General features: G+C 39.0%; 1 protein-coding gene across 11 annotated transcripts in view; it reads left to right on the forward strand.

Annotated features, from left to right (window-relative positions):
• The window catches only part of HERC1 (HECT and RLD domain containing E3 ubiquitin protein ligase family member 1), a 213,269-nt gene that overhangs the window by 19,955 nt on the left and 171,794 nt on the right, over positions 1-21,520 (forward strand). The window contains exon 1 of one of the 11 annotated variants that reach the window (XM_060005807.1): positions 2,718-3,570. The exons of 9 other annotated variants lie outside the window; for them this stretch is intronic. The gene's annotated coding sequence lies outside the window, so the exon portion shown is untranslated. Of the gene's footprint in view, positions 1-2,717; positions 3,571-10,634; positions 10,674-21,520 lie in introns of those variants that run through there. One more of the 11 variants, XM_060005805.1, reaches the window with a different exon arrangement.

A 21,520-nucleotide genomic window follows, 5' to 3' on the forward strand; every position in this document is an offset into this window, starting at 1 on the left:
TGGCTTAGTAATATTCGACTGTATGTATGTACCACATTTTGTTTACCTATTCATCTCTTGATAGACATGAGTTGTTTCTGCCTTTGGGCTATTGAGAATAATGATGCTATGAACATCGATGTACAAGTATCTGCTCGAGTCCCTGCTTTCAGTTCCTTTGGATATATAACCAGGAGTAGAATTATTTGGTCTATATCTTAATGTATTATTAACTTAATAAGTCTTGGTTATCATTTCAGTTCAACACATTCCAGATAGTTATAGATCTTACTTGTTCATTTTAATGATTGCCTTGAATCTCAGTGTGTGTGTATTATTTATTTAACCAGTTTCTTGTTGGTGAATTTCAGATTGTTTCCCCTTTTTGTTTTTTCCTTTTTGCTATTCTAAAAAAGGCTGCGATGAATAAGATATTTCTTAGTTTAAGCAGTACCTTATTCTTGATTAAAATTGCAATGTGAAAATGTTGATTGAGCCTAGTCTTACTGAGCATACCTTCTGAATATCCTTAAAATTCATCTCCTCACAAACCCAGTACATTATAGCTCTTTTATTTTAAGCCCTCATATCTTAACTTTTGGGATATTTCTTGTGTCCTGGGCATTCTTTTCTTCTCTTCATTCCCTTAGTATTATCCATGGCTCCTGCTGGGTAACTTTGTTATGCAGTGTTATCATACTGTATTGCAGTTGCTTACATATCCTTCTCCTCTTCTGGGTTCTGAGTCCTTTAGGCACACTGTGCTTTGTGTGAGATAGACTTTCCTACTATGGATACATTTTGCACATTCTTGTCAAGTTTCTAGTAGTAATAAATTAGAATACCTTTGTTAAAATTAACATATAGTTACAGAAGAAAAAACTTTTTTTTTTTTACCATTAAAATGAATGCCTTGTTTAATTTTTTTTTTTAAGATGTTGGGAGTAGGAGTTAATTAATTAATTAATTTTTGCTGTGTTGGGTCTAAGTTTCTGTGTGAGGGCTTTCTCTGGTTGTGGCAAGCGGGGGCCCCCCTTCATCGCGGTGCGCGGGCCATCGCTGCCTCTCTTGTTGCGGAGCACAGGCTCCAGACGCGCAGGCTCAAGTAGTTGTGGCTCACGGGCCTAGGTGCTCTGTGGCATGTGGGATCCTCCCAGAGCAGGGCGCGAACCAGTGTCCCCTGCATTAGCAGGCAGATTCTCAACCACTGCGCCACCAGGGAAGCCCGAAAAATTTTTTTAAATGTACAAATAGGACTGACCTTAGTTCATTAGTAAATGTGCTAGGGGTACAGCCCTTTGTTTTTAGTTTTGTTTGTGTTTTGGGGTTTTTGTTTTGTTTTTTAAATGAAAAGATAAAAAGGTTACTTTGAAGCCAGTTAGTATTTGGTACTGTTATGTCTCTCCCTGCCTGCCCCCTGTTTCGTTTGACACCATTTCTAATAGTTGCTTAAGTTTTATTTTTTTCTCCTCAAAATCATATTCACATACTGATATTCTGAGATTGTGTGAGGAGCTAGCCATAGTACCTGCTTCCTACATGTTTGCTATTTCTCCATTTATTTTAGGGAGCCTCATAAGAATGAGTTCTTGAAGTGTAAATTGGATGTATCATTGGCAGTTCAGTGAGGATAATTTTACCAAAAATGTTGATTGCCATGACTTAGGCTTTAGAGGCTAGTAAATAGGTGGTTCTAAAGAAGGGGGAGGAGATTTTCTCTACAAACAATATATGATGAGGACCACTGGCCTCTTCATGCCTCTAGAAAATCCACTTTTGTTGAAGTCTATTGTCTGGTTCATGGCCACTGGTCAGCTACAAATTAAGGTATCCTGCATGTGCTGACGTTACTGTTTGCATTTCTGGAATAATTGCATCTATTTGCATAACAGGTTGGTGAACTCGACAAATTGATAATTTGTTTTACTCTTTTGTTCCCAAGGGTCGTTTCATTAAAAAGTGCGTTTATGTTCTAAAAACCCCAAGGTTGATAGCAGCCATTGTTATAACTATTACACTGAAAACAGTAATTAAAAGTGTAGTAAACTTGCTCATAGCTAGTTATCATAAACTTTTTGTACTAGAACACTGTATTGATTTTTTTTTTTTGCGGTACGCGGGCCTCTCACTGTTGTGGCCTCTCCCGTTGCAGAGCACAGGCTCCAGACGCGCAGGCTCAGGGGCCATGGCTCACGGGCCCAGCTGCTCCGCAGCATGTGGGATCTTCCTGGACCGGGGCACGAACCCGTGTCCCCTGCATCGGCAGGCGGATTCTCAACCACTGCGCCACCAGGGAAGCCCTTGATGTATCTTTATTTATCACTCTTTGTCAACAAGAATGACTGTATTTCTAATGTTAGTGTATATTCTTAACAGAATATAAAAGAAGGAATTTAAAATAGTTCAAATTACTTCCCTTTAGGAGATATGTGGTGAACAATTAGAGACCATACAATGCAATACCTAACATTTAGTTTTCATAGTTTTCAAAGTACTTCTGTGTAAGAGAAATGGAAGTTCCAAGATAAGAAAGGTAATTGTGGGTTAAGGTTATTAGAACAGGTTTAATGGAGTGGGGGGTGGGCGGGGAGGACGTAGGATCTGAATTTGTACTGAAGGAAGTATAGGGTTTGTTATGTAGAGAGGAAGGGGTGGGCATCCTGGGGCGGGCAGCAGCGTGAGTAAAGGTGCAGAGTAGGAGTGAACACATCACAACTGAGTGATACTAAGGATTGGTAGGGATGCCTGCCTGACCACAGCAGAGGGCTGCTGAGGAGCATGGAGTGGTTAAGATTTGATGGGTTAGAGGGAACAGGTGGTTGTGAGCCTTGGGAAGCAGAGTGAGGAATTCTAAGCCTAGGGAGCTGTATTACTGAGGGTCCTGGCAGGAAATAAGTGAACTAGTTATAGAGATTTGGGTAGGGTTAAGGAAAGCAACAAGGGGTTGTGAAGTTCCCAAGGCCTAGCAGTGTCTGGAAGCCATTGGTACTTTTAAGCCAGAGGGGACAAGAAGAGGATTACTGAAGCCTGATGAGAGTGGGAGCAGTGGAAGCCAAGGACCTGTGGCCATAGGGGAAAGGGTTCCAGGTGGGGAAAGAGCCAAGGGAATAAGGACACTGATTTCTTTTTCTTCTCATCCTCTAATTTCCTGCTAGTGCCTCTCATTGGCGTGACCCAAATGGAAACTAGGGGAGTATGGACAGTATAGTCCTCAAGGTCAGCCTTAAAGGGCACAAAACAGAGCATAGAGAGATAGAGATTAAGTTTGTTTGGGAGACTGGGGTCAAATAGAGAATGCCTAGCCCAGGACCCATTTTAAATGATTGTAAAGTTGTAAGCAGAGGAATATTATACTGAAAATTGGCTTGTAGGAAGATTTGGTTTAGTGGATTTTGAGGGTCGTTTTAAGAAGAATCTCTCTTCAGGCAGAGTTCCAACTTGTAACAAAAAAGGCAGAATGCAATCTATTATCTGATTTATCCTTATAGACCCCATGGATAATATAATTTTTTAAATTTCTCTTGTCAACTTCTTAAGACCAGAATTAATTCATCTACTGCAGAGAGTTCCTGAGCCCCTGCAGCAAAAAAGGTAGGATGCCAGTGACTTAAAGGGGCAAAAGAGGGAGCAGTACAGAGCACCAGCCTTGAAAAGCTTGCCTGGTTGTAGAGTACATGGGGCAGTGGTGATGAAGACAAGTACACAAATAATAAATCAGGCAGAGTATGACAGATGTTACAATATGTGTAAATAAAAGTGTTCTCAGAGTTTAGAGGAGGAAGTGATCAAATCTGTATTGGTGAGTGTAGAGTGATTAAAACCTGAAAGGCTTCATGGAGGAAGTGACCTTTGAGATAGGCCTTTGAAGGAGAAATACGGATTTTGACAGGTAAAGATTAAATAGGTGAGGGCCATCAGTTATAGGGACTAGCATGAACAAAGGCACCGAGGTCAGAGTGTTTGGTTTGTTAAAATAGGATGTATTTAGGGGGATTGTGGAAGATGAAATCGGAAGGCAAACTTGGCTCCCTCTGAATGGATTTAAACCCACAACAATGTCTTGTTTTCTGTTTCATAGGAAGTGGAGAGCCATTGACTTCTTTATAAACGGGTAATGAAATAATTGGTTAGAACTGAGCTTTAAGATTAATCCAGAAGTAGGTAGAATGCAGGGGAATGGGGAGACTCTTTGGGAGCCCGTTGCAGTTTCCCAGGGTAGGTTATAATGGTTGAAACGAGGTGGAGCCAGTGGAAAAATGTTAAAAGAGGCTGGGGTGTAAAGGAAAGGCCTGAGTCAAAGACCGTTCTATGGTTTTGATTAAGGGTACTTGAGTGATGTATGAGAAGGAACTGGTTTTGTAAGAATGTAGGAGGGGAGGGGAGGAGAACATTAGGAGGTAGGGAAGCTGGAAGAGATTGAAGTTAATTCTGGACATGGTGAATTGAGAGTAGGCAGCACTGACATGGTGATATCCATGAGGCTTTTGGAAACAAGACCAGCATTCTGCAGGGGTGCTGTCCAGAGATGTGGATTTGGGAGGTATCAATGTAGTGATGGGTTCAGCTTTAGCAATGAAGATATACAGTTGATGTAAAAAGAAAGGAAAATATTGAGAAGAAGAAGAGGAGGTCCCAGAACCTTTGGGCATTAAGTGGACAAGAGGAGGCAAGAGGTCTCCAAGTTATTGGTTTTTTTATTTGTTTTTGTTCAGCTTTAATGAGTATAATTAATATACAACAAAATTTACCATTTCAAATGAACAATTTTGACAAATTTTGACCCATGTGTGATCATGAAGCTGCCACCACAATCATGATATTTTTCATTTTCATTTTCATCATCCCCAGAAAGTTCTGCTATACCTCTTTGCAGCAGTTAATCCACTCTCCCTATTCCCTAGCCACTGGCAACCACTGATCTGCTTTCTATCATTATAGTGTTGCTTCTTCTAGAAGTGTATAGATACGGAAGCATAGTTATATACTTTTTTGTGACTGGCTTCTTTAATTTAGTGTAATTCTTTTGAGATTCATTTGCGTTGTTGCTTGTACCAGTAGTTCATTCCTTTTTATTACTGAGTGGTATGCCATTGTATTAATATACTATAATTTGTCAATCCATTCATCAGTTGATGGACATTTGAAATTCCAGTTTTAAGCTATTATGAATAAAGCTGCTATGAACATTCACGTACAGGTTTTTATGTGGTCATGTGTTTTCCTTTTTCTGGAGAAATACCTAAGGAGTGGAATTGCTGCATATATAGTAAATACAGTATATGTTTAGTTTTATAATAAACTGCCATTTTCCACTTTACATTCCCACTACCAGTTTATTAGAGTTTTAGTTGCTTCACATCCTCACAAATACCTTGTACTGTTTCTTTGAATTTAGCCATTTTAGTGGGTTTGTAATAGTATTTCATTTGTAGTTTTAATTTGCATTTCTCTAATGACTAATGTTGTTGGGCATCTTTTTATATGCTTGTTTGGCCATTTATATATCTTTGGTGAAATGTCTGTTCAAATATTTTGTCCATTTAAAAAAATTGTGTTTTCTTACTACTGAGTTGAAAGGGCTCTTCTTACATATTTTTGGTACTAGTCCTTTGTTGGATATGTATTTTGCAAATAGTTTAAATTTGCGGCTTGCCTTTTTATTTTCTTAGCAGTGCTTTTTGAACAGCAGACGTTTTTAATTTTGATGAAGTCTAATGTGTCAATTTTTTGAGTCCTATTTAAGAAGTCTTTGCTTAATCCAGGGTTGCTAAGATTTTTTCCTATGTTTTCTTCTAGAGATTTTTGTAGTTTTAGCTCTTACATTTAGGTCTATGAGCCAATTTGAGTTGATTTTTGTACATGGTATGAAATTAGGGTTGAGGTTCATTTTTTACCATGTGCATATCCAGTTGATCCAGCACCCTTTGTTGAAGATTATCCTTTCCCCATTAAACTATCTTGGCACCTTAGTTAAAAATCAATTGCCCATGTATCTGTGGGCCTATTTCTGGACTTTCAATTCTGTTCTGTTTATCTTTATGATAGTAGATGTCTTGATTACTGTAGCCTTATAATAAGCCTAAAAGTCAGATAATGGAAATTTTATGACTTTGTTCTCTATCAAAATTATTTTGCTCTTGGGCTTCCCTGGTGGCGCAGTGGTTGAGAATCTGCCTGCTAATGCAGGGGGCACGGGTTCGAGCCCTGGCTTGGAAGGATCCCACATGCCGCGGAGCAACTAGGCCCGTGAGTCACAACTACTGAGCCTGTGTGTCTTGGAGCCTGTGTGTCTTGGAGCCTGTGCTCCGCAACAAGAGAGGCCGTGATAGTGAGAGGCCCCTGCACCGCAATGAAGAGTGGCCCCCGCTTGCCACAACTAGAGAAAGCCCTCACACAGAAACGAAGACCCAACACAGCAAAAATAAATAAGTTAATAAATTCCTACCCCCAACATCTTCTTAAAAAAAGAAGATGCTCTTCTCAGTCCTTTGCATTTCTGTCCTGCACATTTATGATGAGGACTATGAAAAGTATTTTGTTGTTGTTGTAACCTGTTTGGGATCATTTAAGGATCTGGACAGAGTGGCTAGGAGAAACAGATTTTATCTTAGCAATAAAGAAATAACTGAATTGGCAGTTGACACATTGAAACCTTCTGAGATTTTTATTTTTAGAAATTTAGTGACACAGAACCTGTGAAACCATCATGATAGTGATAAGCAGCACGATTTAGTGGTTGAGGTTGAATGTCAGACTGCTCTGGTTTGAATCCTTACTCTATCAATTACTGGCAGTGTGACCTTTGGGTAACTACTTAGCCTCACTGTGCCTCCATTTCCTTTCCTTGCAAATGGGAATAATAATAGTACCTATTTCTTAGAGTTGTTCTGAGATTATATAAGATAGTACATCGAAAGGGTTTAGCACAGTGCCTGCCACATAGAACATGTTCAATGAATGTTAGAGGCTATTATTGTTCTGTTCACCTAGAGAATGTTAGAAAGCTTCAAAATTTGATAAATTCACTTGTAGGCACCATTAAGTCTACCTCTGTGCTCAAAACCGTCAGCTTCCCTCATTTATGTTTTACAAAGATAGGTAGTGCTATTCGGTTTCTTTTCAGTCCTTTGGTAGTTTTTCGAACCCCACTTTTCATTGGTGACTTCAGTAGTTTGTGTATATAATTAAATTTGGATTTGTTCATTGGACCATGAGTGGAAAAAAGAACAATTGGCCTTTTTTTCTTTTGAACAAAGTATTGTTTTTTTTTAAATTTTTTTTATTAGTTATCTATTTTATACATATTAGTGTATATATGTCAATCCCACTCTCCCAATTCATCCCACACCCGCTACCCCCGCTTTCCCCCCTTGGTGTACCTACGTTTGTTCTCTACATCTGTGTCTCTATTTCTGCCTTGCAAACCAGTTCATCTGTACCATTTTTCTGGATTCCACATATATGTGTTAATATACAATATTTGTTTTTCTCTTTCTGACTTACTTCACTCTGTATGACAGTCTCTAGGTCCATCCGCGACTCTACGAATAACCCAATTTTGTGATGTTGGCCTTGTAGAATGAATTTAGGAGTGTTCCTTCCTCCGCAATTTTTTGGAAGAGTTTGAGAAGGATGGGTGTTAACTCTTCTGTAAATGTTTGATAGAATTCACCTGTGAAGCCATCTGGTCCTAGACTTTTGTTTGTTGGAAGACTTTAAATCACAGTTTCAATTTCATTATTTGTGATTGGTCTGTTCATATTTTCTATTTCTTCCTGGTTCAGTCTTGGAATTTTATACCTTTCTAAGAATTTGTCCATTCTACCAGGTTGTCCTTTTTTTTTTTTTTTTTTTTTTTTTTGCGGTACGTGGGCCTCTCACTGTTGTGGCCTCTCCCGTTGCAGAGCACAGGCTCCGGACACACAGGCTCAGCGCCCATGGCTCACGGGCCCAGCCACTCCAATCTTCCCAGACCAGGGCACGAACCCGTGTCCCCTGCATTGGCAGGCGGACTCTCAACCACTGCGCCACCAGGGAAGCCCCAGATTGTCCATTTTATTGGCATATAGTTGCTTATAGTAGTCTCTTATGATGCTTTGTATTTCTGTGGTGTCCATTGTAAATTCTCCTTTTTCATTTCTGATTATATTGATTTGAGTCCTCTTCCTCCTTTTTTCTTGATGAGTCTGGCTAAAGGTTTGTCACTTTTGTTTATCTTCTCAAAGAACCAGATTTTAGTTTTATTGATCTTTGCTGTTGTTTTCTTTGGTTCTATTTCATTTATTTCTGCTCTGATCTTTATGATCTCTTTCCTTCTACTAACTTTGGGTTTTGTTTGTTCTTCTTTCTCTGGTTCCTTTAGGTGTAACGTTAGATTGTTTATTTGAGGTTTTTCCTGTTTATTGAGGTAGGATTGTATTGCTATAAACTTCCCTCTTAGAACTACTTTTGCTACATCCCGTAGGTTTTGGATTGTCATGTTTTTGTTGTCATTTTTTTCTAGGTATTTTTTGATTTCCTTTTTGATTTCTTCAGTGATTTCTTTGTTATTTAATAGCGTATTGTTTAGCCTCCATGTGTTTGTGTTTTATACGTTTTTTTTCCTGTAATTTATTTCTAATCTCATAACGTTGTGGTCGGAAAAGCTGCTTGATACGCTTTCAATTTTCTTTTATTTACTGAGGCTTGATTTGTGACCCAAGATGTGATCTGTCCTGGAGAATGTTCCATGTGCACTTCAGAAGAAAGTGTAGTCTGTTGTTTTCTAATGGAATGTCCTATAAATATCAATTAAATCTATCTGGTCTATTGTGTCATTTAAAGCTTGTGTTTCGTTATTAATTTTCTGTTTGGATGATCTGTCCATTGGTGTAAGTGAGGTGTTAAAGTCCCCCACTCTTATTGCGTTACTGTCGATTTCCTCTTTTATAGCTGTTAGCAGTTGCCTTATGTATTGTGGTGCTCCTGTGTTGGGTGCATATATATTTATAATTGTTATGTCTTCTTCTTGGATTGATCCCTTGATCATTATGTAGTGTCCTTCCTTGTCTCTTGTAACATTCTTTATTTTAAAGTCTATTTTATCTGATATGAGTATTGCTACTCCAGCTTTCTTGTGATTTCTATTTGCATGGAATATCTTTTTCCATCCCCTCACTTTCAGTCTGTATGTGTCCCTAGGTCTGAAGTGGGTCTCTTGCAGACAGCACATATATGGTTCTTGTTTTTGTATCCATTCAGCCAGTCTGTGTCTTTTGGTTGGAGTGTTTAATCCATTCACATTTAAGGTAATTACTGATATGTATGTTCCTATTGCTATTTTCTTAATTGTTTTGGGTTTGTTTTTGTAGGTCCTTTTCTTCTCTTGTGTTTCCCACTTAGAGAAGTTCCTTCAGCATTTGTTGTAGAGCTGGTTTGGTGGTGCTGAATTCTCTTAGCTTTTGCTTGTTTGTAAAGTCTTTGATTTCTCCATCATATCCGAATGAGATCCTTGCTGGGAAGAGTATTCTTGGTTGTAGGTTCTTCCCTTTCATCAGTTTAAATATATTGTGCCACTCCCTTATGGCTTGCAGAGTTTCTGTTGAGAAATCAGCTGTTAACCTTGTGGGAGTTCCCTTGTATGCTGTCCTTTTTCTCTTGTTGCTTTTAATAATTTTTCTTTGTCTTTAATTTTTGTCAATTTGATTACTGTGTGTCTTGGCGTGTTTCTCCTTGGGTTTATCCTGCATGGGACTCTCTGTGCTTCCTGGACTTGGGTGGCTATCTCCTTTCCCATGTTAGGGACGTTTTCGACTATAATCTCTTCAGATATTTTCTTGGGTCCTTTCTCTGTCTTTTCTCCTTCTAGGAACCCTATAATGCAAATGTTGGTGTGTTTAATGGTGTCCCAGAGGTCTCTTAGGCTGTCTTCATTTCTTTTCATTCTTTTCTTTTTATTCTGTTCCATGGCAGTGATTTCCACCATTCTATCTTGCAGGTCACTTATCCGTTCTTCTGCCTCAGTTATTCTGCTACTGATTCCTTCTAGTGTATTTTTCATTTCAGTGATTGTATTGTTCATCTCTGTTGGTTTGTTCTTTAATTCTTCTAGGTCTTTGATAAACATTTCTTGCATCTTCTCCATCTTTGCGTTCATTCTTTTTCTGAGGTCCTGGATCGTCTTCACTATCATTATTCTGAATTATTTTTCTGGATGGTTGCCTGTCTCTACTTCATTTAGTTGTTTTTCTGGGGTTTCATCTTGTTCCTTCATCTGCGACATAGCCTTTTCATTTTGTCTATCTTTCTGTGATTGTGGTTTTCATTCCGCAGGCTGCAAGATTGTAGTTCTTGCTTCTGCTGTCTGCCCTCTGGTGGATGAGGCTATGTAAGAGGCTTGTGCAAGGTTCCTGATGGGAGGGAGTGGTGTTGGGTAGAGCTGTGTGTTGCTCTGGTTGGCAGAGCTCAGTAAAACTTTAATCTGCTTGTCTGCTGAGGGGTGGGGTGAGTTCCCTGCCTGTTAGTTGTTTGGCCTGAGGCAACCCAGCACTGGAGTCTGCGGGCTCTTTGGTGGGGCTAATGGCGGTCTCTGGGAGGGCTCATGCCAATGATTACTTCTCAGAACTTCTGCTGCCAGTCTCCTTGTGCCTGCAGTGAGCCACAGCCGCCCCACCCCCGCCCCCCCGCCTCTGCAGGAGACCCTCCAACACTAGCAGGTAGGTCAGGTTCACTCTCCTATGGGGTCACTGCTGCTTCCTCCTGGGTCCTGGTGTGCACACTACTTTGTGTGTGCCCTCCAAGAGTGCAGTCTCTGGTTCCTCCAGTCCTGTTGAAGTCCTGCAATCAAATCCCGCTGGCCTTCAAAGTCTGGTTCCCTGGGGATTCCACCTCCTGTTGCTGGACCCCCATGTTGGGAAGCCTGAAGTGGGGCTCAGAACCTTCATTCCAGTGGGTGGACTTCTGTGGTATAATTGTTCTCCGCTTGTGAGTCACCCACCCAGCTGTTATGGGACTTGATTTTATCGTGATTGCGCCCCTCCTACCATCCATTGCAGCTTCTCCTTTGTCTTTGAATGTGGGGTATCTTTTTTGGTGAGTTCCGGTGTCTTCCTTTTGATGATTGTTCAGCAGTTAGTTGTGATTAACAATTGGCTTTTAGTGGTATAAATCATCACTGTAAATTAAAACAAAACAAAACAAGACGACAGCAGTTTTCGTTTTTCTTCCGTGCCAGTGTTTAGCTGGTTCATCAGGATTGTGGATTGGTTGTTCTTGAATACAAGTAAAAACCCATTCGTTTTATTCAATTTTGTCTATAGTTCTTTACTTGCTTAATAAGCATGTCTGCTTCCTGGTTTATTTGACTAGTTCTGATTATTGATGTAGCAAAACAATTTGTCAGCAAACTCAGCAAGTCCTTTCGTTTTCTAAGTGTACTTTCTAAATAGGGATAATAACAAAAAAAGCTTTTTCCTTTTTAATCAGTTGTTTACTTTTGTGCAGCTAAACATTGATAATTTGTGTGCTTTAATGAGTTAGAGTGCCAAAATCAGTGTCAGCGTAATGAAGCCCTGGAGAAAGGAAGTACTTGGGGCAGGGGTGGGGAGAGCTGGATCACAGTGTGTGCACTTCATTTTCAGTTGCAGAACTTTGCAAATGGGCTGTCCTTCCTGCACTTCCAGAAATGCTCTTGATAAGTATCTTTAGTGATGTCTTTCTTACATGAATCTCTAAATTCATAAATTTAGAGCTTCATAAATTTATTTTTAGCTGTGCGTGTGGCAGAGGGGTGGTGGGGAACAACAAGTTCAGTTTTATTTATTTATTTATTTATTTATTTATTTATTTATTTATTTATTTAGGCTGTGCCACGTGGCTTGTGGGATCTTAGTTCCTGGACCAGGGATAGAACCCAGGCCCTCAGCAGTGAAAGTGTGGAGTCCTAAACAGTGGACCACCAGGGAATTCCTGACAAGTTCAGTTTTAAACATACTGAGTTTAAGATTCCTTCCTTTGAAATTCCTTTCAATTTAAGATTTAAGATCAGAATGGTTATATCACTTTAGCAGTGGATGTTCAGGTCTGGAGTTCAGGAGGGAGACATTTGGACTGAATCATTAGTATATGAGAGGTAGGTGAAAGCCTTGGGAGTAGCTGGAACTACTCCAGAAATGTATGTACAGCGAGAGGAGGAGACAGAAATGGATGGAAGACAGAATCCATGGTGTCTGTCCCCTGTGGTACCACCCCACTTGGAATCATTTCTTTTAAAGTGCTTCCATTATATCAGTTCAGAGTAAGATAATATCTGGGTTTAAATTAGATTCTTTGTAAATAATGAACCACAGACCCAGATTGCTTAGCTCAATTCGGCAAATATTTCTTGAGGTCCCTTTATGTGCGTTACCTTTATGTGCTAAACATTAGGAGTATAAGCAAAATCAACACTGTCTTTGCCCTCATGGACCTTATAGACTAATATGAGAGGACACTAAGCAAATTATCACATAAATAGTACATAACTGCAAACTGTGCAGAATGCTGTGAAGGTAAAGTACTGGGTGTTGTGTGAGCATTTTAAAAGAGGGACCTGATCTCATATGGGTACATTCAGGGATAGTTTCCCTTGGAAGTGACATTTAATTCAATTAGCAATTATTGAGTACATATGGTGTGGCTAGAGAAGGGAGAGAAAGGGTGAGAGGTCAATTCAGATTGCTTCTGAAAAAATTTTAACTTTAAAAATAGACTTTATTGGGACTTCCCGGGTGGTCCAGTGGTTAAGACTCCACACTTCCACTCAAGGGGGCGTGAGTACAATCCCTAGTCGTGGAACTAAATTCCCACATGCCACACGGCGTGGCCAAAAAATTTAAAAAAAATAAAAAAGAAGACTTTATTAACTTTTTATTATAGAAAAATATTAAACATATACATAAACAGAGAGAATATTTCCCAACATGCATTTCAACAGTTATCAGTTCGTGGCCACTTTACTTCATTTCGACCCTCTGACTGTTTTCACTCATTAACACTTCTGACACCAGATGTGTGGATTTTTTCCTCACACTAACCAATCCTCTAACTCTCTAGACACTGTATGTCCTCCAATTTAACTCAATTCTGATACTATCTGGAATTAGCAAAGGCTCCATAGATTAAGGGCTCAGTCCCATAGATCTGTCCCCACTTCAGATGCCTGTTGCAAGTCCCAGGTTGCCAGTTATACTTATGATCAACTCGCTATAAATTGGGTGTTCCCAATACCTCCTCGCCAGGTTTGATAATTTGCTAGAATGGCTCACAAAACTCAAGAAAACACTTTACTTGCGTTTACTGACTTATAAAGGATACAACTCAGGAGCAACCAAATGGAAGAGATGATTAGGGCAAGGTATTTGTAGGGGGCAGGGGGTGGAGGTGGCTGGAGGGTGGTGTGAAGAGCTTCCATGCCTTCCTTGAGCATGTTGGAAGCTCTCCAAACTCTGTCATTCAAGGGTTTTTATGGAGGTTTCATTAATTCAGCATCATTGATTAAAGCATTGGCCCATTGGTGATTTAACTCAATCTCCACCCCCTCTCCCCTCCTGGGAGGTGGGGTTTGGGGGCTGAAAGTTCCAACTCTAATGATGGCTTCAATTTCTGAGGACCTTCCCCGATCCTGAAACTATCTAGGGGCCCCCAGTCACCAGTCATCTAGTAAGCATGCAAAAGATACTTATCACTCCAGTGATTCCAAGGGTTTTAGGAGCTATGTGCCTGAACTGGACAAAGGTCAAATATCTGTCTCCTATCATACCACATGCTTCGATCCACTTTCCTTGCCTCTTGTATTATTTTGAAGCAAATCTCAGATGACATATTCCAAAGGATTTTAAAGCAGGGGAGGGACACAATCAGGTTTGTTTTTTAAAGCACTACTCTGGCTAGGGAGGCAAAGGAGGATTAAGAGATTATTTTGGTGGTCCAGATGAGAGATGATTGTAACTTAGGTGAGGGTTGTGGCAGTGAAAATGGAGATATCTGGATAGATTTGAGAGCTTTTTAGGGGGTGATACACAAGTGCAAAAGTATGCATGCTAGGATATGTGAAAATTCCAAGATAAAAAAGGGTAAATCTTGCCTACAATAGGAGAAACAAACCAACCACGAAGTAGCATGAATTAGCTGGTGTTGTGGGAAAAGGTAGGGCATTCTTAATGTTTTTCTTTGATGAGTTTTGTACAACCCAACACACACTTTATTGACTGTAGTACTGCATTACTAGTTATCCTTGATACATTCTGGTTTCCTAACCTATGGATGGCCAATTCCTCCTGGAACCTCCTGCTTCTTTGTATTACTTGCATAGCTTTACTCTGAAGGTCTACTCCCAGACCAAGGATGACCAATTTCTTTGTTCTCTTAATAACGGTGAAGCAGACTTTTTGCCTTTCTGAGCTGTTGGTCTGGGCCTTGGTTTCACAGCATCCTTCCCCCCCACCCATGCAATGTGCCTTTTACTTTTTTTAAAAAAAAAATATGTATTTGGTAAGATACATATAACATCATATTTACCATCTTAACCATTTTTTTGTTGTTTTTGTTTTTGTTTTGTTTTGTTTTGCGGTACATGGGCCCCTCACTGTTGTGGCCTCTCCCGTTGCGGAGCACAGGCTCCGGACACGCAGGCTCAGCGGCCATAGTTCACGGGCCTAGCCGCTCCGTGACATGTGGGATCTTCCCGGACCAGGGCACGAACCCGTGTCCCCTGCATCGGCAGGTGGACTCTCAACCACTGCGCTACCAGGGAAGCCCTTAACCATTTTTAAGTGTACAGTTCAGTGGTATTAAATACATTCATGATGTACAACTACCATTGTTGTCCATCTCCGTAACTATTTTTATCTTGTAAAAACTGAAACTATTCCGATTAAGCAATAACTACTTATCCCCCTTCCTCCAAGCCGCTGGCAACCACCATTCTATTTTCTGTCTCTATGGTTTTGACTATATACTCTTAAGTACATCGTATGAATGGAATCGTGTAGTATTTGTCATTTTGTGACTGGATTATTTCACTTAGCATAACATCCTCAAGGTTCATTCATGTTGTAGTATGTGTCAGAATTTCCTTCCTTTTTAAGGCTGAATAATATCCCATTGTATGGTTAATACCATGTTTTATTTGTCCATTCATCTGTTGATGGATACTTGGGTTGCTTTTGTCTTTTAGCTTTTGTGAATAATGATGCTATGAACATGTGTTTACAAGTATCTCTTAAGACCCTGCTTTCAATTCTTTTGGGTATAAACCCAGAAATGGAATTGCTGAATCATATGGTAATTTTGTTTGTAATTTTTTGAGGAATGCCATACTGTTTTCCACAGCCCCTGTACCATTTTACACTCCTGCCAACAGTGCACAAGGGTGCCAGTTTCTCCACATCTTTGCCAACATTTTTTTTCTGGTAAGCTATCCTAATGGATGTGAGGTGGTATCTCATTGTAGTTTTGATTTGCCTTTCTCTAATGGTTAGTGATGTTGACCTTCTTTTCATTTGCTTGTTGTCCGTTTGTATATCTTCTTTGGAGGAATGTCTATTCAAGTCCTTTGCCCATTTTGAATTGGGTTGGTTTTTTTGTTTTGTTTTGTTTTTTGCTTTTAAGAAGTTCTCTATATCTTGGCTGTTAATCCCTTATCAGATATATGATTTGCAGATATTTTCTTCCATTCTGTGGGTTGCCTTTTTACTCCATGACTACTGTCTTTTGATGCACAAAATTTAAAAATTTTCATGAAGTCAACTTTGTCTATTTTTTTGTTGTTGTTGCCTGTGCCTCTGGTGTCATATCTAAGAAATCAGTGCTAAATCCAATGTCCTGAAGCTTTGCCGTCTGTTTTCTTCTAAGAGTTTTCAGTCTTACATTAGGTCTTTGATCCATTTTGAGTTAATTTTTATACGTGGTGTGAGGAAAGGGTTCAGTTTTATTCTTTTGCATGTGGATATTCAGTTTTCTGAGCACTATTTGTTGAAAAGACTGTTCTTTTCCCATTGAATGTCTTGGAGCCCTTTTCAAAAATCATTGACCATATATGTGAGGGTTTATTTCTCGGCTCTCTATTCTATTCCATTGTTCTATATGCCAGTACCACACTGTTTTGATTATTGTAGCTCTGTAGCAGATTTTTTAAAAAATTTTATTTATTTATTTTTGGCTTTGTTGGGTCTTCATTGCTGCATGCGGGCTTTCTCTAGTTGCAGTGAGTGGGGGCTACTCTTTGTTGTGGTGCGCGGGCTTCTCACTGCAGTGGCTTCTTTTGTTGTGGAGCACAGGCTCTAGGTGCGTGGGTTTCAGTAGCTGTGGCTCGTGGGCTCTAGAGTGCAGGCTCAGTAGTTGTGGCGCATGGGCTTAGTTGCTCCGCGGCACATGGGATCTTCCCGGACCAGGACTCGAACTTGTGTCCCCTGCATTGGCAGGTGGATTTCCAACCACTGTGCCATGAGGGAAGCCCTGTCTTTGGTTTTAATAGATGAGTTTTGCTGATAGTGATGAGTAGATATGCTTAGTCTTATTGCTGACCTTTTTTTCTGTTTTATCTTTAATACTTCTTTGCTTTCTTCATTTTCTGACCCTGTTATATGGTTTATGTTCTTTGATTCATCTCTATCCTTGCATAATTTGGAAAAGTGTACGAATGTACCCAGATGGCTGGATAGCAATAATTATCCAGGAAAGGAAATTGGGGAATTCCATTCATAGTAGCCACAAAATCAAAAATACTCAAGAAACAGTTTATCAAGAAAGGCATAGGACTTATATGAAGAAAATCTAAAATAAGATCGGATCAAAATAGAAAGACATACTATATTCTTAGGTGGACAAATTATCATAAAAGTATCTATTTTCTGAAAATTAATACATATATTTAATGAAGTTCAAATTAGAACATGCTACCTTGGGAGAGGTAGCATGTAATTGAATGAAATAATCTTAAAGGTTAGGGACTTGCCTTACCAGCCATCAGAATATTTATAAAAGCCACTGTAATCAAGTCACTGTTGGCATAAGAATGGACAAGTGGACCAAAATAGAGAATTCAGAAATAGATCCTGGTAATGGAAAAAGAGTAAATTATTCTGTTGTTTAGGTCTTCTGTTTCCTTACATATTTTTGTCCACTTGATCTGTCTTGTACTGGGGATGGTATATTAAAGTCTCCCATTATTTGTGTGTTTCTATGTTTCCTTGCACCCCCTGTAGTTTTTGCTTTATAAAAGCTGTTGCTGTGCTGTTTATTTGACTGGTTTTAAAATGTCAATGCCAATCTAATTCTTTTACCTTTTTAAGTTATTTGATCTTTTTGCCCGGAGGTCTTGAGGGTTTTATCTAAATCCTTGAATTTACAAGGCCAATGTCTTAGAGTTGGTTGTTCTTGCTCAATTTCCCAGGTACCTTGTGAACCCTTATTGTATTGATTCAAAAAATTTTTTTTCTATTTCTGGCAAGTTTTCTTGGCTAGTAGCTTTAAAATCAGCTCTTTGTTGCATTTTTGTTTTACTTTTTCAGGTAATGCAGTAGTACAAATACTTGCCCTTCTTTGCTTGTCTTCTCTTTCCACTACTTTCACTGATTCGTGTGTGTGTGTGTGTGTGTGTATGTGTGTGTGATTTTAATTCTCATAGTTGTTTCCCTGCTCCAGCCTTTAATTGCCCTTTGCTAACTTTTTATTAGAGTCTACCCTTCCTTGGACAGTTTATAATTCATTCTTCATTTCTGAGAATTTTGTCTTTTTCTTCCGTTTCTTTCTTGAGTTCAGTCAGCTCTTTTCCTTTTTTTCCCCTTTCTTCCTTCCCTGTTCCTTCCCTTTTCAAAAACTTTAGAAACTTTAATTATTTATGTGGTCTTTTTCTGCTTTTAGTTTTTGAATTTCTGATTCAAGGTTTTTTTTATATCCTGAAATGTTTGTGTGTTTAATTTTGCTTGGATTGTTAACTTTTATTTTCTTATGCTTTCTTGTTATCAGGAAGATTTCCATCAGTTGATGTATGTGAACTTTACTGATTTTCTGCAGTAGTTCTCTGTGGACTTTTTTCTTGTTCATTTTTATGGTATTGGGTTTTTTTAAATAATATTCCTAATTTAATGACACCCTCTTCTGTCTATATAGCAAAGTTCAAGTACTTCAAAGGATTTTTTTTTTTTGGTGCTTTGTTTCTTTTGCTTGAGAGAAGCTTTGTTATATCTCCAATTTTATAGTTCTCTTTTGTCTTGCAGAACCCTAAACATTCCCCCCCTCCTTTTTTTCTTTTACCCTTTACCACCCAGTTGCCAAAGAATGCTTCTCTTTTCTTTTTTGTCTTTTTTCTCCTCTCTGCATTTCAAGGAATGCTCATATAAATCATACCTGTCTTTTTAAATTGTACCTGCTTCTTTAAATCATGCCTGACTCTTTAAATTAAATGTACTTTGAAATCTCTTCCTTGTAGTCTGTGCTCTGATCTGCCTGGACATTTGTTCAGTATTTTCAGATTTAGTGTGGATTTAATCTTTCTGGCAGTCATTCCAAATCACCTTTAGGCTCCTTCACTATCCTTCCTCTTCTCTCTTTTCTACAGATTTTCTTAGTCTGCTTCTGCTTGCACAAAACCTTGTGGCTCTTGGAGCTGAGAGTGTGTGCACTGGGATTGATGATATTTCTTTTTTTACAGTTAATTTGCAGTTTTGTCATTCTATATCTTCAAATTATGCTGTGGGTGTGGTTTTATGTAGAATTTATTTTTCCTTATTGTTTGGGAAGAAATTTGGGGAGATAATTATGCAGCTGCCATTGTCCTCAGCTGTCTTGGAAGTCTTGGATGACTTAAATGGTGGTGGCATAATTAGCCATCCACCTGGAAACAATAAAATTGGAATCCAATTTTATACCATGCAGAACTTAATTAAAATTTCAGATGAATATAAAATTCATTTAAAGACTCGTGTAAAAAAATCAAAAATACTTCAAGAAAATCTAGGTGAATACCTGTATAATCTAGAGTTCACGTGTAAGGGCATGGGGATGTTGGGGTGCTCTTTTAAACCAAGAATGGAAAGCAGGAGCCATAAAGAAAGGATGTGTATGTATGCGCAAGATAGATTTAGAAGAAATATTTGCAGTGCTGAGGACAATGATAAAATACAAAAACTTTTTACAGATTGACAAGAAAAATAACCCAGTAGAAAAATATGTAACTAGAAGGACATGAATAAGCATTTCCCAGAAGAGTGTGTCCAAATGACCAATATCCATGTGCTGTTCAGGTGTTAGTAATCAGGGAGATTGAAATTAGAATAACAACATATTCCTTTATAGCAGTCAAACTAGCAAAAATAAAAAGAGCAGAATTACCTCTGGCTTGCAGGGATGGAGGTAAGTAAGGTACTTTTATATCCTCTGCACAATGTTTAGTAAATACTTAGCTGAATGAAGTGGGAGGAGGCTTATGGTTTTATTTTCCCTCTCCGAAGTACATACTTTCCAAGTATCTATTGAAGTTAAATTAAGCATAGTATTCATAAGCTTGAAAAAGGAAGAAGTACCATTAGATTTTATATTTGGAATTTAACAGGGCATGTTTGGAAGTAGGAAACTCCTTTTAATTAGCCTGCAGTCTCTATCATTGGAGCTCTTTTTTTAAGAGCTACCTATATCATGAAAATAAAATGCCCTTCATTGTGTGAGGATCTTTCTCTACCACCAACTGTTATGACTACCATTCTGGGGACTTGCTTGAAAAGCAGGAGTTAGTCCCAACTCCCCAGCAATATTTTATGATGAAAAATTTCAAACATACAGCAAAGTTGAAAGATTTAAAAATGAACAGGCATATATATACTTCACCACTGAGATTCTGCCATTAATATTTTATTATACTTGTTTTATCACATATCAATCCATATGTATGTGTGTATGTATATACATATCTTTATACACACACACATCAGTGCATCTTATTATTTGATGCATTTCAATTACACATATCAGTATACTTCCCCCTAAATATACTTCAATATATGTATCAACTGGAATTCAGTATTTATTTAGGTAAAATTTACATGCAGTGACATCTTAAATGTATATTCACTGAGTTTTGACAAATGTATAAGGCTTGGTAATCCAGCATTACCATCACTTCAGGAAGTTCCCTCATGCCCTGCCCAGTCTATTCATGCCCTCACCTTCTAGGGGCAACTACTATTTAGCGTTAAGTCTTTCTGTGGAGATATGTTTTCTTCTGGGCGAATCTGTAGGAGAGGAATTGTTGAGTCATTGGGTAGGTATATATTTAGTTTTTTTTTTTTTTCCGGTACCTGGGCCTCTCACCGCTGCGGCCCCTCCCATTGCGGAGCACAGGCTCCAGACACGCAGGCCCAGCGGCCACGGCTCACGGGCCCAGCCCCTCCTCGGCACGTAGGATCCTCCCGGACCGGGGCACGAACCCGCGTCCCCTGCATCGGCAGGTGGACTCCCAACCACTGCGCCACCAGGGAAGCCCTATATTTAGTTTTATAAGAAGCTGCCAGATGTCTTTCTAAGGTGGCTGTTCAATTTTACATTTCCACAAATGGTTTGTGAGAGTTCTGGTTGCCCTGCATCCTTGCTTAATATTTGGTATTGTCAGCCTTACTAATTTTAATCCTTCTGGGTGTGTATTAGTATCTCTTTGTGTTTTTAATTGGCATTTTTCTGATGAATAATGATGTTGAGTACTTTTTTGTGTGTGCTTATTAGCCATTGCCATATCTTTGGTGAAGTTTTGTTCACAACTTTTCTGACCATTTAAAAAATTAGGTTGTCTTTTTATTATTGAGTTGTAGGAGTTCTTAATGTATCTTGGATGATAGTCCTTTGCACGATATATGTCTTGTGAATATTTTATCCCAGCAAACTTAGTTTTTAAGTACTTTTTGTCAGCAAATACTTACTGAGCACTTACTGTGTGCCAGAATACAGCAGTAAACAAAATATACAGAAACATTCCTGCCCTTTTGGAGTCACTGCAGCTCCTCAGTACAGTCAGGGAGACCAGTAAGAAAGCTTCTTCAGTGATCCAAGAGATGATGGCTTAGACCAGGGTTTCAGCAATGGAGGGGTGTGAGAACTGTTTGGATTCTGGCTATATTTTGAGAGTAGAGTTGAATTTGGAGTGTAAGAGAGGGAGGAGTCAATGATGACTCCCAAGGTTTTTAGCCAAAGGAAATAGAAGGATACAGTTGCCATTTATTGAAGTGAGGAGTTCTGCAGGAGGAACAGGTTTGGGTGGGTGTGGTGGAAATGTTGGATTAGGAATTCAGTTTTGAATATAAAGTTTGAGATGCCTATGAGGTGTGGAGAGGTCAAGTGGGCAATTACATATATGAGTTTGGAATTCAGAGGAGAAGCCTGGAGATACAAATTTGGGGTCCATCATCATGTAGAACCCACTATTAATACTGACAGTGGGACCAGAACCTGAAGAGAAAAGTTACATAAATCACTAATTTTTAAAATAAACTTTTTATTTTGGGATAATTTTAGACTTATGTAAAAGTTGCAAAGA

This window comes from Delphinus delphis, chromosome 2 (assembly GCF_949987515.2).
Source record: "Delphinus delphis chromosome 2, mDelDel1.2, whole genome shotgun sequence".
NCBI lineage: Eukaryota > Metazoa > Chordata > Mammalia > Artiodactyla > Delphinidae > Delphinus > Delphinus delphis.